The sequence below is a fragment of the Ursus americanus genome, chromosome X, assembly GCF_024610735.1.
Source record: "Ursus americanus isolate L20-20 chromosome X, mUrsAme1.1.p, whole genome shotgun sequence".
Taxonomy (NCBI): domain Eukaryota; kingdom Metazoa; phylum Chordata; class Mammalia; order Carnivora; family Ursidae; genus Ursus; species Ursus americanus.
The window spans coordinates 51,093,114-51,109,742 of NC_142164.1; the positions used below are offsets into that span (position 1 = coordinate 51,093,114).

The 16,629-nt window shown below is 35.6% G+C and overlaps 1 pseudogene; it reads left to right on the forward strand.

The window, feature by feature from the left end:
• The first annotated feature begins 6,302 nt into the window (after positions 1-6,302).
• Positions 6,303-15,029, forward strand: LOC123776764 (peptidyl-prolyl cis-trans isomerase D-like; annotated as a pseudogene).
• The last annotated feature ends 1,600 nt before the right edge of the window (positions 15,030-16,629 follow it).

Here is a 16,629-nt window from a genome sequence, read left to right on the forward strand (position 1 = left end):
GATTTAGTAGTCAAAAAACAAGAGTCCAGGGCCAGATGGCATCCCAGGGGAATTCTACCAAACATTTAAAGAAGAGGGCGCCTGGGTGGCTCAGTCCATTAAGCATCTACCTTCAGCTCAGGTCATGATCCCATGCTCCTGGGATCGAGTCCCACATTGGACTCCCTGCTCATCAGGGAGCCTGCTTCTCCCTCTCCACCCCCATCTTGCTCTCTGTCACTATCTCTGCTCTCTCTCAAATAAATCAGAAATCTTTAGAGAAAAACATTTAAAGAGGAAATCTCACCTATTCTACTGAAGCTGTTTCAAGAAATAGAAATGGAAGGAAACCTTCCAAACTCGTTCTATGAGGTCAGCATTACCTTGATCCCAAAACCAGGCAAAGACCCCATCAAAAAAGAGAATTACAGACCAATATCCCTGATGAACATGGGTGCCAAAATTCTCAACAAGATCCTAGCCAATAGGATCCAACAGTACATTAAAAGGATTATCCATCACAACCAGGTGGGATTTATTCCTGGGATGCAAGGGTGGTTCCACATCTGCAAATCAATCACCGTGGAAGATCACATTAACAAAAGAAGGGACAAGAACCATATGATCTTCTCAATTGATGCAGAAAAAGCATTGCAGCATCCTTTCCTGATTAAAACTCTTCAAAGTGTAGGGAAGGAACATACCTGAATATCATAAAAGCCATCTATGAAAAGCCCAGTGCAAATATCATTCTCAATGTGGAAAAACTGAGAGCTTTTCCGTCAAGGTTGGGAAGAAGACAGGGATGCCCACTCTCACCACAAGTTTTCAACATATTACTAGAAGTCCTAGTCTCAGCAATCAGAGGACAAAAGGAAATAAAAGGCATTCAAATTGGGAAAGAAGAAGTCAAACTCTCTCTTTGCAGATGTCACAATACTTTATGTGGAAAACCCAAAATACTCCACCCACAAATTACTAGAACTCATATAGCAATTCAGTAATGTGGCAGGATACAAAATCGATGAAAAGAAATCAGTTGCATTTCTATACACTAACAGTGTAAATGAAGAGAGAGAAATTAAGGAATCAATTCCATTTATAATAGAACCAAAAACCATAAGATACCTAGGAATAAACCTAAACAAAGAGGTAAAGGATCTATACTATAGAAACTACAGAACACTTATGAAAGAAATTGAGGAAGACACAAAGGGTTGGAAAAACATTCCATGCTCATGGATTGGAAGAATAACATTGTGAAAATGTCTATGTGCCCCAGAGCAATCTACACTATCAATTCAAACCCTGTCAAAATGCTATTGGCATTTTTCACAGAGCTGGAACAAACAATCCTAAAATTTGTATGGAGCCATAAAAGACCCCAAATTGCCAGGGGATTGTTATAATACTAATATTTTTCTCTTCTAATTATGTATTTTACTCCACCATAAAATGATGACAAGTTACTTGTTATTTTTGAGACAGTAGATCCAGAATGAAATATTTAGGACCCAAGTTATCAAATTAGTCCCTTTTTTTCATATCCAATGGGGTCCCTATTAGGGTATGTACTTAACATTATTGCATAATACCTATGAACATATCCCTGAGAATGCTCTTAGGCCAACATTAATGTTGTCTAGGTTAGTGCTCAATATCTACATGCCAACCCTTGGCTTGTTGGGACACTTTGCAATTAGTTTTCTGCCCTTTACCCTTCATGTCAAACTTCCCCTTTCTTCTATTCCCTCAGGTGCTTAATAGCTAATTTAATAAACTGAATCAATTTGAGGTTTTAATGGTTAATAATGGTTTAGTGTGCAACTCTTCTCAGACAATATTTGTCTTTTAATAAAGCACTCAGTGTTTTTACTTAAAGGAACAAATATGAGGACTTTAACAAGACTGGAGAGGAAAATATAACCATAGAATATTACACCTGGAATGGACCTTAAAGATCTTTTTATGAAAATGTCCTATTTCAAAACTGAGTAAACTAAGGAGAAACTAAGGGAAAACTAAGGGAGAAAAGGTAACTTGCCCATGGTTTAAATGCTCGTTAGTAGCAAAACAAAGACCAAATGCCAGATCTACTAATTCTCAGTACAGAACTCTTTCCACCTCACCACATTGGAGAAGGAAAGTGTTCTGGTAAATCGCCATCTAGGAGGGCATTAATTCTATAAGTCTGCTTGCTTTAATAATTTTCTAAGTATTTTGTAGTCATTTCTACAATCTAATCATAGAAAAATTTATGTAACAGTGATTCAAAAATTTTAAACACAACTTCCATTTACTAAACACCAAATCTCATAAGTTCCTTTAATGCTGTTTGGAATTAAAAATAAATTAAGATTACCTCTAAAAGAAAATCAAAGTAATTTTAATTTCAGAATATACTTTTTTCTAAGAATACATGTTCCCTTGTTCAAGTTAATGGCCTGCACACCTAAGGGATTTAGACTTCCTAATAAAAAGTCTTTTCTACAGTATAAATTTACAGTGAGGTCATGATATTATGTATGAGGAAACTAGGCATATTATCTGACTCTTATGTGTTCTTAAAACCTACACCTATTTAATGACACATGTGACTTTTTAGTTTAACTGTCTTATTTCTCCAAAGATAAACTCTCTCATTTTAGAAATAGTATGATATGACTGATATTGTGGTATTTACTACTACACTACTTTTATCTCTGATCTTTCCTGTGAGCTTCTTGGCTAGTTTATAAGTGGAAATAATGAATTTCCCAATAGACACAAGTAGATATCTTTATTTAAGTAGAAGTCCTTTGCCATTTGGCATGAAAAAAAATGACTATATATGACTGACAAATGTAATTCAAGCCATAGGCATGATGTTATTTCACCTAAATAATCATGAATAATAACAGATTTGTCATTTTAACATTAACTTCCACTTTTAAGATTTTTCTGTGACTATTTTAGACCACATATATACATTTACAACACATGTTGTCTGCAATACAACTACTGTTGTCCAGCACTGGGGGACTGAAATTCCTTTGTTTCTACAAAAACTACTGATTTTGAATATATTTTTAGTTTTAAAAGTTCAAAATCCTAAGACAGTAAATCTTAAAAAATAAATATCATTAAATTATTTTTTGAGTTTATGGAGATAACAGTGAAGTAAAATGCTGGATATATATGATATTTACTTTACCATGGTTACCCACTGTTATGTAACAACTACTCCCAAGTTTAGTGGCTTAAAACAACACACCTTTTATTATACCTAAAATTTTCATGTGTCAAAAATTCAGACAAGGCATAGTTGGTTAAATAATTTTGTTTTTCCCCTTGGCTTGAATGAGGTCATTCATTAATACTCACTTAGGGGCTCATCTTATCTGAAAAGTCCAAGATAGCTTTGATCGCAGGCCTGGCACATTGATGGGGCAGGTGAGCTTAGCTGGGACTTTCTCTGTCTCAGTGTAGTATTTAGGTCCCTTCCTTGTCTCTAACAATGTAGTCAGACTTATTGCATAATAGCTCAGGGCTCCAAGAGTGAGTGTTCTAAGAAATAGAAGTGGAAACTGTTGGTGTCAAGGTGACACTAATTTCATTACCAGGATCCTTTTCTGCAGTATCTCAGTGCACACATGGAAACTTATCTTTTAATGAAAACTATTGAATAGTTTAGTCATGTCCCCTTTGTCCTTCAATCACAAAGATTTGGTGTCACTTAACCATTGACCTTTTTATTATTATTATTTCATTTTTTACTGTGTGTGATAACTTTGATACACCATAAAGATAAGAGGTATTTCTTTGTTTGGCATAATTATGAAGTAAAAACTGCTAAATTTCTATTTAAAATGTTGGACTCAAAATGATTAAGACAGTCATAATAGATGTTGTGACTATCTTAAATATAAATGTTATATATATATTATACATATAAAATATATATAAAAATATAAATATATTTATTTGGGTTTTTTTGTCATTTAGGTCAATATGTGGTAATTTGTGGCATTAATATACAAAGAGGCAGAGAAAAAGAATTTATACACTAGAAGCTACCAATTGACTGAAAAACTGAGTGAATGTTTTATAGCAAAAGTAGGCTTGCAGTTTATCCTAATAATGTCTTTAGCAAATAAAATTCGGTCTAATAACATAGTTTGTGTGGGTTCTTAAAACACAGACTGTCTAAATAAATAAAATATTTTAAGAAAAGGGGGGGTGCCTGGGTGGCTCAGTCAATTGGGTGGCCAACTTTGGCTCAGGTTATAACCACAGGATCCTGGGATAAGCCCAGCTTCAGGCTCCTTGCCCAGTAGGGCTACTGCTTCTCCCTCTCCCTTTGCCCCTCCCCCACTTCTCTTTCCCTCTTTCTCTCTCAAATAAATGAATACAATCTTGAAAAAAAAACCAACACTGTCATTCAGGGATTTTCTTTTCTTTTTTCTATTCACATTATTATTATTATTAATTATTATTATTGTTATTACTACTACTATTATTTGCTTTTGTAACATTTGGGGTAAGTTAGTCTTCATTGATACAACTCTTCATATTTAACAGGTTGATGATGTGTGTATGGGGGAGTATGGGTGGGAATGGGGCAAAAGTACTTAAAGGTTTCACACCAATGTGAGAGCAGTTTTCTCTATTCTTTTGCATTTTATATTTGGTAACTCTTGAACGTGGTTATTTAGTTCTTTACAACTTGAGTATATAGAGAAACTGAGGAGAAGAAATCAATGAATTGTCTTTTAACAAGATGCTGTACCTACTCAAATTTATTCTTGATGAAATTTATAAAACACCACTATTTTTCCCTCTCCCTATATGTAGATGAGAAAATTCAGTTATATTAACAGAGAAACACTGTTTTTAATTCTCTGTCGCATGATCCTAAACTTACTACCTGACTGATGAGAGGCAGACAAATTTAACAATGCAAATTCAGAGCCAAAACTTTTGTGGGAGACAGCAAGGTATAGTCTCAAGAACAAGATTTTGGGCTTATAAAACTGGAATTCAAATTCTAATTCTGTGCTATATATTAGTTGACCTTTAGTGAGTCATTTGGGTTGTGCTATGTCTTAGTTTCCTCATTTTCAAAATGGGTAGAAGACTGATGCATCTGTAATGTCATATACAATGGTGAGTATAAAAACACTTTTTTAAATTGTGACTGACCACTTCCAAGCTATGCTGCCAGAATTTAAGTGTTCAAAGATCAAAGAACTAGAACAATTACTTCCAATCTTTTCACCAACAAGACCTATTAATTTGTTGCAAAATTCTTTTGCTTCAAAAAGAAAATCTATCAAAACATTTTGGTCAGGAACTGAAAGCTAAAATGCTGTATATCATTTAGAACATGAGAAAGCTAAGCGGAGTTTACTAATGAGATGATTAGTCAACAGTAACTTTTTCAAAAAGCATTTTGAGATGAATAAAGAAATGTTTCTTTATGAAGCATTATTGGATTTAAAAAAACCTACAAAGATCAGAAGAAAGATGAAATAATAATTTTAAAAAATAGCTGGATTTCCTACCTTCCTCTTGACCAAAACAAAATCATTATTTTCTGCTATATAGCCTATGAACCAGCCATACTAGCTGGACATTATAAGACTGAAGTGCTGACAAGATAGCAGAGGTCCGTGCATCCCTAGCAAGTATGTTTTCCACAAGTAAACTAGGAGCAAGGGAGTAATTATGGGGAAAAAAAACTATCATACTAAAAGGACAGTATTTGGAATAAACGGGCAAGTATAAAAGGGTAGGTTAGCTAAAGGTAACTTGTTAGAATAGGTTGTATCCACAATGAACAATTAAGTAACAAAAAATCAACACAACCAAAACAAGAGTAAAATCCCTCAAACATCACATTTACCAATATATCCTAAATGAAGGCAAAAGTAACAAATCTAATTACCACACACTGTTATCTCAAAGCTTGTTCTATATTTTGTTCTCTGTCTTACTTTGAAAAATATAATGTGAAGAAGGCATTTTAAAAAAATGAATGGATTATTTTATTTTTTCATTTAAAATATTTTATTTTGGGACACCTGGGTGGCTCAGTTTGTTAAGTGTCTGCCTTTGGTTCAGGTCACAATCCCAGGGTCCTGGGACCAAGTCCCACATTGAGCTCCTTGTTCAGCAGGGAGCCTGCTTCTCCCTTTGACTGCCACTCCCCTTGCTTGTGCCCCTTCTCTCTCTCTCTGAAAAATAAATAAATAAAATTTTAAAATAAATAAAATAAAGTAAAATGAAATAAAATATCTTGTTTTTTAAAGAGAAAACCACTCAGGTTGAGCTGCAGGGTGTCCATGAGGTTCTCTGAGTCTGTTCCCAAGCACATCTGCAATTTAAATGTCACACCTGTCCCCCAGATTCAGCCCTCCAACCACAGTAATCCCTAAGTCTTCTTTGACATGGACATCAGAAGGGAGTGAGTTGGTTGAATTGCCTTAGAATTATTTGTGGATATTGTACCCAAAACTGTAGAAATTGTTCATGCCTAGGCTACAGGAGAAAAAAAGCATTGGACCCACCACTGGGAAACCTCTTGATTTCAAAGGATACCCTTTCCAATGAATTATTAAGAAATTTACGGCTAATGAATCATCAAACTTTACATCAAAAACCAGGGATGTACTGCATGATGACTAGCATAATATAATAAAAAAATATTATTATAAAAAAAAGAAATTTATGGTTCAGGGTGGAGACTTCTCAAATCAAAATGGGACAGGTGGAGAAAGTATTTATGGTGAAAAATGTGAAGATGAAATTTTCTATTATAAGGATGATCAAGAAGGTTTATGGAACATGGCAAATGCAAGCTGCAATACAAATGGTTCTCAGTACTTTATCAACAGTTCCAACTCCTCATTTGGATGGGAAACATGGTATTTGGCTAAGTAATTAAAGGAATGGGTGTGGTAAGGATACTGGAAAATGTAGAAGTGAAAGGTGAAAAACCTGCCAAAATATGTGGTATTGCTGAATGAAGAGAATTGAAGGAGGGAGATCGTTTGAGCATATTCCCAAAAGATGGTTCCGGTGACAGTCACCCAGATTTCCCTGAAGATGTGGATATAGATTTAAAATATGTGGATAAAATTTTATTAATAAGGGAAGACTTAAAAAAATTAGAAATTTATATATATTTTTTTTTCCCCAAATCCCAGAACTGGGAGATAGACATTAAAAAAAAAAAGTTGTAAGATATGTGAAAGGTTCAAATGTTATTATTGAGAAAGCAGATAGATTGAAGCTACAGCCTATAGCTTTAAACTGTGTGCTGAATATTGTTGCTTATTAACAGAAGATGTCAAACCAGCAGGTAGCAATTGACAGTTGTTTGGAAGTTCTTGAAATAGACCCATCAAATATCAAAACATTGTACCATACAGCTCAAGGATGGCAAGGATTAAAAGAATAGGATCATGAATTTTATTTAATTATTCTTTAAGTTCCTGGTTGACCCATTCATTCTTTAGTAGGATGTTCTTTAGCCTCCATGTATTTGAGTTCTTTCCAACCTTCCTCTTGTGATTGAGTTTCAGTTTCAAAGCATTGTGGTCTGAAAATATGCAGGGAATGAGCCCAATCTTTTGGTACCAGTTAAGATCTGATTTGTGACCCAGGATGTAATCTATTCTGGAGAATATTCCATGTGCACTCAAGAGGAATGTGTATTCTGTTGCTTTGGGATGGAATGTTCTGAATATATCTGTGAAGTCCATCTGGTCCAATGTGTCATTCAAAGTCCTTATTTCCTTGTTGATCTTCTGTTTAGATGATATGTCCATTGCAATGAGGGGGGTGTTAAAGTCCCTTACTATTATTGTATCATTATCAATGTGTTTCTTTGATTTTGCTATTAATTGGCTTATATAATTGGCTGCTCCCATGTTAGGGGCATAAATATTTACAATTGTTAGATCTTCTTGTTGGATAGACCCTTTAATCCATTATGATATAGTGTCCTTCCTCACCTCTTATCACAGTCTTTGGTTTAAAATCTAATTTGTCTGATATAAGGATTGCCACCCCAGCTTTCTTTTGATGTCCATTATCATGATAAAGGGTTTTCCACCTCCTCACTTTAAATCTAGAGGTGTCTTTGGGTCTAAAATAAGTCTCTTGCAGACAGCATAGGTCTTGCTTTTTTATCCAATCTGATACCCTGTGTATTTTGATTGGGGCATTTAGTCCTTTTACATTCAGAGTAACTATTGAAAGATATGAACTTAGTGCCATTGTATTGCCTGTAAGGTGACTGCTACTGTATCTTGTCTCTGTTCCTTTCTGATCTGTTACTTTTGGACTCTCTCTTTGTTTAGAGGACCCCTTTCAATATTTCTTGTAGGGCTGGTTTGGTGATCACAATTTCTTTTAGTTTCTGTTTCTCCTGGAAGCTTTTTATCACTTCTATTTTGAATGACATCTTAGCTGGATAAAGTATTCTTGGCTGCATATTTTTCTTGTTTATTACCTTGAAGATATCATGTCAGTCCTTTCTGGACTGTCAGGTGTCTGTGGATAGGTCTGCTGCCAATCTAATGTTTCTACCTTTGTAGGTTACAGACCTCTTGTCCTGAGATGCTTTCAGGATTTTCTCTTTGTCTCTGAGATTTATAAACTTCACTGTTAGATGGGGGATTCTGCCCTTTCCTTTCTTTCTTCTTCTGTGATCCCAATTATTCTAATATTGATTCGTTTTATGGTATCACTTATCTCTTGAATTCTCCCCCTCATGATCCAGTATTTGTTTATCTCTCTTTTTCTTAACTTCTTTATTCTCCATCATTTGGTCTTCTATATAACTAATTTTCTCTTCTGCCTCATTTATCCTTGCAGTTAGAGCCTCCATATTTTATTTAATCTCATTAATAGCCTTTTTGATTTTGACTTGGTTAGATTTTAGTTCTTTTATTTCCCCAGAAAGGGATTCTCTAGTGTCTTTTATGCTTTTTTTTCAAGCCCAGCTACTATCTTTATAATCATTATTCTGAACTCTAGTTCCAACATCTTACTAATGTCCATATTGATTAGGTCCCTGGCAGTCAGAACTGCCTCTGGTTCTCTTTTTTGAGGTGAGTTTTTCTGCCTTGTTATTCTGTCCAGAGAAGAATAGATGAACAAGAGAACAAAATACTAAAAAAGCAACAATGACCCAAGAAAAACGTACACTAAACAAATCAGAAGAGACACAAAATGGGAGGGGGAATATAATCAGATGGGTGAGTGGAATAGAGTAATACACTGGATTCTGTGTGTATTTTGGTCTGGTTTTTAGAAAACTAGATCCCAAAACTGTAAAGAAAGAAAAACTTGTATATACACAAAAATAAAATTAAATACAATGAAAGGATAGAATGTAACTGTAAAAATGGGAATTAAAAAAAAAAGAAAGAAAAAACAATAACAGCAACAACAACAAAAAGGAAGGGAAATAAACAAACAAGTGAACAGAACAGAGCCATACATTATCTCCTGAGTGTATTTTGGTCAGTTTATTAGAGGAAACCACATCTCAAAATTGTAAAGAAAGAAAAACTTACATATACAAAAATAAAATTAAATACATTGAGAGGATAGAATGTAACTGTAAAGGTGAAAATTTACAAAGGCTTTAACAAAAGAAAACAAAAAAGGAAGAAGAGAAAAAAGTAAAAGAATATGATCAGGTGGGTGAATAGAACAGAGCCATACACTAGAATTTGGTTGTATTCTGGTCTGTTAAAAGAAACTGCATCCCAAAATTTTAAAGTAAGAAAAACTTATATATATATATATATATATATATATATATATATATATATATATACACACACACACACAAAAATAAGGTTAAATACAATGAAGGGATAGAATATGACTGAAAAAATGAAAATAAAAAAACATTTTAAAAAATGAATTTGTAAGATAAGGAGTTGGTTCAAAAGTAAAGAAGAAAAATTTTTTAAAAATTAAAAGAAAGAAAAATTTTTAAATTAAAGTTGAAAGACTAAAGTATTATGGGAAGAAAGCCATGAATTCTATGTGCTGTATTCCCCTAGCACTGGAGTTTTGCAGTTTTGATTGATCAGTAAACTTGGTCTTGTCTGGATGTTCTTGCTGATCTTCTAGGGGAGGGGCCTGTTGCATTGATTCTCAAATGTCTTTGCCCCAGGCAGAATTGCACCGCCCTTGCCAGGGGCCAGGCTAAGTAATCTGCTCTGGTTTTCTCTATGTGGCTTTGGTTCCCTGAACGTTTTCCAAGCAGTGTTAGAGGATAAGAATGAAAATGGTGGCCTCCCAATCTCTGGGCCCAGAGGCAAAAGCTTGGGGCCCCACTACTCAATGAGCCCTCAGAGAAAAGCAATCTATCACTACTGTCTCCCTAGTCTCCAGTTGCTTACTGGCCTGTGATTGAGTGTTTCTATCTCAAACACACGACCCCATTTGGAGTCTCCAAACCCAGCAGACTCCTGCAGCACACTCCCATGTTGCTCTTCCCAGGGGAGGAAGGGGAGTCTCCTTGGTTCTGCTGCTTCTTGGGCCCCTGCTTGAAAAGCAGAGTTCCGACTGTGCTGTGGATCATGGTTTATGGCAACCCTGAGCTGAGAGCCCACTCCTGGGCTCACTCTTTGCAGCCAGCTTCCCTGCTCCAATACCTGGGTGCTCTGCCACACACAGGCAACCCGTCTTCCTGTGACCCCGAGACTACACTACCCCAGTGAGGGCTCCATCCCCTGCTTAGCCACCTGAGTGATGTCCCTCATAAGAGCAGACATCTAAAAGTTCTGATTTTGTGCTCCACTGCTCTATCACTTGCTGGTAGCTGGCTGAAGGAGTCTCCCTCCCTGCAATCTATCTTCCCATATAACACCTCAGATACACTTCTCTTCACCTCCTACCTTGCAGAAAGTGGTTGCTGTTCTATTTGTAGAGTTGCTGCTATTATTTTCTTTGCTCTCTGGTTGAGTTCACAGGTGTTCAAGATGGTCTGATAGCTATTTAGCTGAATTCATGGGAGCAAACTAAATTAAGGTCTCCTACTCCTCCACCATCTTGAACTATCCAAATAGTTCTCTTCAATTCATTGAAACAAATGAAAACGAAAACACAACTGCTCAATATCTTTGGGATGTAGCAAACGTGGTCCTAAGAGGGAAGTATATAACACTACAAGCCTTTCTCAAGAAACAAGAAAGATCTCAAATACACAACCTAATCTTACACCTAAAGGAGCTGGAGAAAGGACAGCAAATGAAACCTAAACCCAACAAGAGAAGAGAAATAATAAAGATTAGAGCAGAAATCAATGAAATAGAAACCAAAAGAACAGTAGACAGGTCATTGAAATTAGGAGCTGGTTCTTTGAAAGAATTAATAAGATCAATAAACCCCTGGCCAGGCTTATCAAGAAGAAAAGAGAAAGAACCCAAATAAATAAAATCATGAATGAAAGAAGAGAGATCACAACTAACACCACAGAAGCACAATTATAAGAACATATTATGACCAACTATATGCCAACAAACTAGACAATCTGGAAGAAATGGATGCATTCCTAGAGACATATCAACTACCAAAACTGAACCAGGAAGAACTAGAAAACCTGAACAGACCCATAACCAGCAAGGAAATTGAAGCAGTAATCAAATCTCCAAACAAATAAGAGCTCAGGGCCAGATGGCTTCCCAGGGGAGTTCTACCAAACATTTAAGAAGAATTAATACCTATTCTTCTGAAGCTGTTTTAAAAAAATAGAAATGGAAGAAAAACTTCCAAACTCTTTCTAGGAGGCCATCATTACCTTGATCCCCAAACCAGACAAAGACCCCATCAAAAAGGATAATTGCACATCAATATCCATGGATGCAAAAATTCCCACCAAAATACTAGCCAATAGGATCCAACAGTACATTAAAAGGATTATTCACCATGACTAAGCAGGATTTATTCCTGGGTTGCAAGGTTGGTTCAACATCTGCAAATCAATTAATGTGATACACTATATAAATAAAAGAAAGAACAAGAACCATATGGTCCTCTCTGTAAAGGCAGAAAAAGCATTTGACAAAGTGCAGCATTCTTTCTTAATTAAAATTCTTCAGGGTAGGGATAGAAGGAACATACCTCATTATCATAAAATCCATCTGTGAAAAACCCACAGTGAGTATCATTCTCAATGGAGAAAAACTGAGAGCTTTTCCCCTACAGTCAGGAACATAGCAGGGATGTCCACTATCACCACTGTTATTCAACACAGTAGTAGAACTCCTACCCCAGCAGACAACAACAACAACAAAATAAAAAGCATCTGAATCAGCAAAGAAGTCGAACTCTGACTCTTTGTATATGGCATGATACTTTATGTGGAAAACCCAAAAGACTCCACCCCAAAATTGCTAGAACTCACACAGGAATTCAGTAAAGTGGCAGGATATAAAATCAGTGCACAGAAATCAGTTACATTTCTATAAACCAACAATGAGACAGAAGAAAGAGAAATTAAGGAGTTGATGCCATTTACAATTGCACCCCAAAGCATATGATATGTAGGAATATATCTAAACAAAGAGGCAAAGGATCTATACTCAGAAAACTATAGAATACTCATGAAAGAAATTGAAGAAGACACAAAGAAATGGAATAGCATTCCATGCTCATGGATTGGAAGAACAAATATTGTTAAAACGTCTATGCTACCTATAGCAATCTACACATTCAATGCAATCTCTATAAAAATACCATTAGCATTTTTCACAGAACTGGAACAAATAATCCTAAAATTTTTATGGAACCAGAAAAGACCCTGAATCACCAGGGGATTGTTGAAAAAGAAAATGAAAGATGGTGGCATCACAATTCTGGACTTCAGGCTCTATTATAAAGCTGTGATCATCAAGACAGTATGGTACTGGCACAAATACAGACAGATAGATCAATGGAACAGAATAGAGAACCCAGAAATGGACCCTCAATGCTATGGTCAACTAATCTTCGACAAAGAGGAAAGAATATCTAATGGAAAAAAGACAGTCTCTTCAACAAATGATGTTGGGAAAACTGGACAGCCACATGCAGAAGAATGAAATTGGGGTGGCTGTGGCAATTTCTTAATGTAGGACAACACTGAAGTTTGCCACATCAATGGACTCTTCCTTTCACTTGAACACTTAGAGGGCATTGTAGGGTTATTAACTTCCCTGGTTTTAATATTGTCTGTCTAGGGATGTAGGGAGGCCTGAGGAGAGGGAGAAAGATGGAGGGAATGGCCAGGCAGTGGAGCAGTCAGAACCCACACAACATTTATGGATTAAGTTCGCCTTCTTGTATGGGTGCAGTTTGTGTTGCCTCAAAACCATTATGATAGCAACATCAAAGACCACGGACTACAGATCACTGTAACAAGTATATTAATAACAAGAAGGCTTGAAATAATGCAAGATTTACCAAAATGTGACAACAGAGACAAGAAGTGAGCAAATGCTCTTGGAAAAATGGTGCCAATAGACTTGCTTTACGGAGGGTTGCCACAGTCTTCCAACTGGTAAAAACACAGTATCTGTGAAGCACAATTAAGGCAAATAAAATAAAATTAAGTATGCCTGTAAAAAAAAAAAGAAGAATGAAATTGGACCATTTCCTTATACCATACACAAAAATAGGCTCAAAATGGATAAATGACCTAAATGTGAGACAGGAATCCATCAAAATCCTTAAGAAGAACTCAGGCAGCATCCTCTTCAACCTTGGCCACAGCAACTTCTTGCTAGACACGTCTCCAAAGGCAAGGGAAACAAAGACAAAAGTGAACTATTGGAACTTCATTAAGATTAAAAGCTTCTGCACAGCAAAGGAAACAGTCAACAAAACCAGAAGACAACCAACAGAATGGGAAAAGATATTTGCAAATGACATATCAGATAGAGTGTTAGTATCCAAAATCTATAAAGAACTCATCAAACTCAACACCCAAAGAACAAATAATCCAATCAAGAAATGGGCTGAAGACACGAATAGACATTTCTGCAAAAAAGACATCCAAATGGCCAACAGACACATAAAAAAGTGCTCAACATGACTCGGTGTCAGGGAAATACAAATCAAAACCACAATGAGATACCACCTCACACCAGTCAGAATGGCTAAAATTAACAAGTCAGGAAACAACTGATGTTGGCAAGGATGCAGAGAAAGGGAAACCCTCTTACACTGTTGATGGGAATGCAAGTTGGTGCAGCCAGTCTGGAAAGCTGTATGGAAGTTTCTCAAAAAGTTGAAAATAGAGATACCCTAAGTCCCAGCAATTGCACTACTGGGTATGTACCCCAAAGATACAAATGTAGTGATTGGAAGGGTCACCTGCATCCCAATGTTTACAGCAGCAATGTCCACAATAGCCAAATTATGGAAAGAGCCCAGATGTCAACTGACACATGAATGGATAAAGAAGATATGGTGTAAATATGTGTACAATGGAATATTACTCAGCCATCAAAAAATGAAATCTTGCCATTTGCAACAACATGAATGGAACTAGAGGGTATTATGCTAAACGAAATAAGTCAATCAGAGAAAGACAATTATCATGTTATCTCACTGATAAGTGGATTTTAAGAAACAAGGCAGAGGATCATAGGGGAAGAGAGGGAAAAAATTAAACAGGATGAAACCAGAAAGGGAGACAAGCCATAAGAAACTCTTAATTTTAGGAAACAAACTGAGGGTTGCTGGAGGGGCGGGGGGTGGGGGATGGGGTGCTGGATGATGGACTTTGGTGAGGGTATGTGTTGTGCTGAGCACTGGGTGTTGTTTAAGACTGATGAATCACAGACCTGTACCCCTGAAAAAAACAGTAAATTATATGTTAATTTAAAAATAATTATAATAAAATTAAAAAAAATAAGATCAAGCATTGGCTGATCTTAAATAAAGCTCAGGAGATAGCATGAGAAGATAAAGTTATCCAGGCAGAATTGCTGAAAGTCAAACCAAAGACAAAGGCACAGAAAGATAAAGGGAAGGCAGCATATGCAAAAATGTTTGCCTAATAAGGAATTCAGTTTTACTTAAATATTATGCATTCATTTTATATGGGCAAAAAGAAAATTTAAAGACTTTTTGCTGTGATATGTGATCCATAATGTATTTCTTTGATATTTCAGTTTCACATTGTTTACAGTTTAAGAATAGTGAAAATTTTCACTTTTAATAAAGCAGTGTTACCAAAAATAAAATGTTTTATTTCATTATTTAAATTTTTTACATTCAATTATCTTTTCCATTTTTATTGAAATACAATTAACATATAAAATTGTGTGTTTCTTTTTTAAGTTTTTGTTTAAATTCCAATTAACATACAGTGCAATATTAGTTTCAGATGTAGAATTTAGTGATTCATTACTTATATACAACACCCTGTGCTCATGACTAATAGTGGCATCCACAACCAACCACCCATTTAACCCATCTTCCCACCCACCTCCCTTTCAGCAACCCTCAATTTGTTCTGTATGGTTAAATGTCTGTTTCTTGGCTTGCCTTTTTTCTCATATGTTCATCTGTTTTGTTTCTTAAATTCCACATATGAGTGAAATTATATGGTATTTGTAAAGACAAATTTGATTTATTTTGCTTAGCATAATATTCTCTAGTTACATCCATGTAGTTGTAAATTGCATTATTTCATTCATTTATATGACTGAGAAATAGTCCATCATATCTATCATCTATCTATCTATCTATCATCTATCTATCATCTATCTATCTATCTATCTATCTATCTATCTATCATCTATCTATCATCTACCATATAGAGGATATAGACCATATCTTCTTTATCCATTCATCAGTCAATGGACATTTGGGCTCTTTCTATAATTTGGCTATTGTTGATAATAATCCTGTAAACATCAGAGTACCTGTATCCCTTCAAATTAGTATTTTTGTTTCCTTTGGGTAAATACCTAGTAGTGCAATTCCTGGGTCATTGGGTAGTCCTATTTTTAACTTTTTGAAGAATCTCCATACTGTTTTCCATAATAGCTGCATCAGTTTGCATTCCCACCAACAGTGCAAGGGTGTTCCCCTTTCTCCACATCCTCACCAACACCTGTTGTTTCCTGTGCTGTTAATTTTAGCCATTCTGACTGGTGTGAGGTGATATCTCATTGTAGTTTTGATTTTAATTTCCCTGATGAAAGCATGTTAAGCATGTTTTCATGTGTCTGGTGGCCATTTGGATGTCTTTTTTTGGAAAAATGTCTCTTTATGTCTTCTGACCATTTTTTAACTGGATTATTTGTTTTTTGGGGTGTTGAGTTTGATAAGTTCTTTATAGATTTTGGATACTAACTCTTTAGCAGATATGTCATTTGCAAATATCTTCTTCCATTCTGTGGGTTGCCTTTTGGTTTTGTTGACTGTTTCCTTTGCTGTGAAGAAGCTTTTTATTTTGATGAAGTCCCCGTAGTTTTTGCTTTCGTTTCTCTTGCTTCAGAAGACATATCTAGTAGGAAGTTGCAAGGGCTAATATCAAAGAGGTTACTGCTTGTGCTCTCCTCTAGCATTTTGATTATTTTCTGTCTCACATTTAAGTCTTTCATCCATTTTGAATTTATTTTTGTGTATGGTATAAAAGTTGTGGTCCAG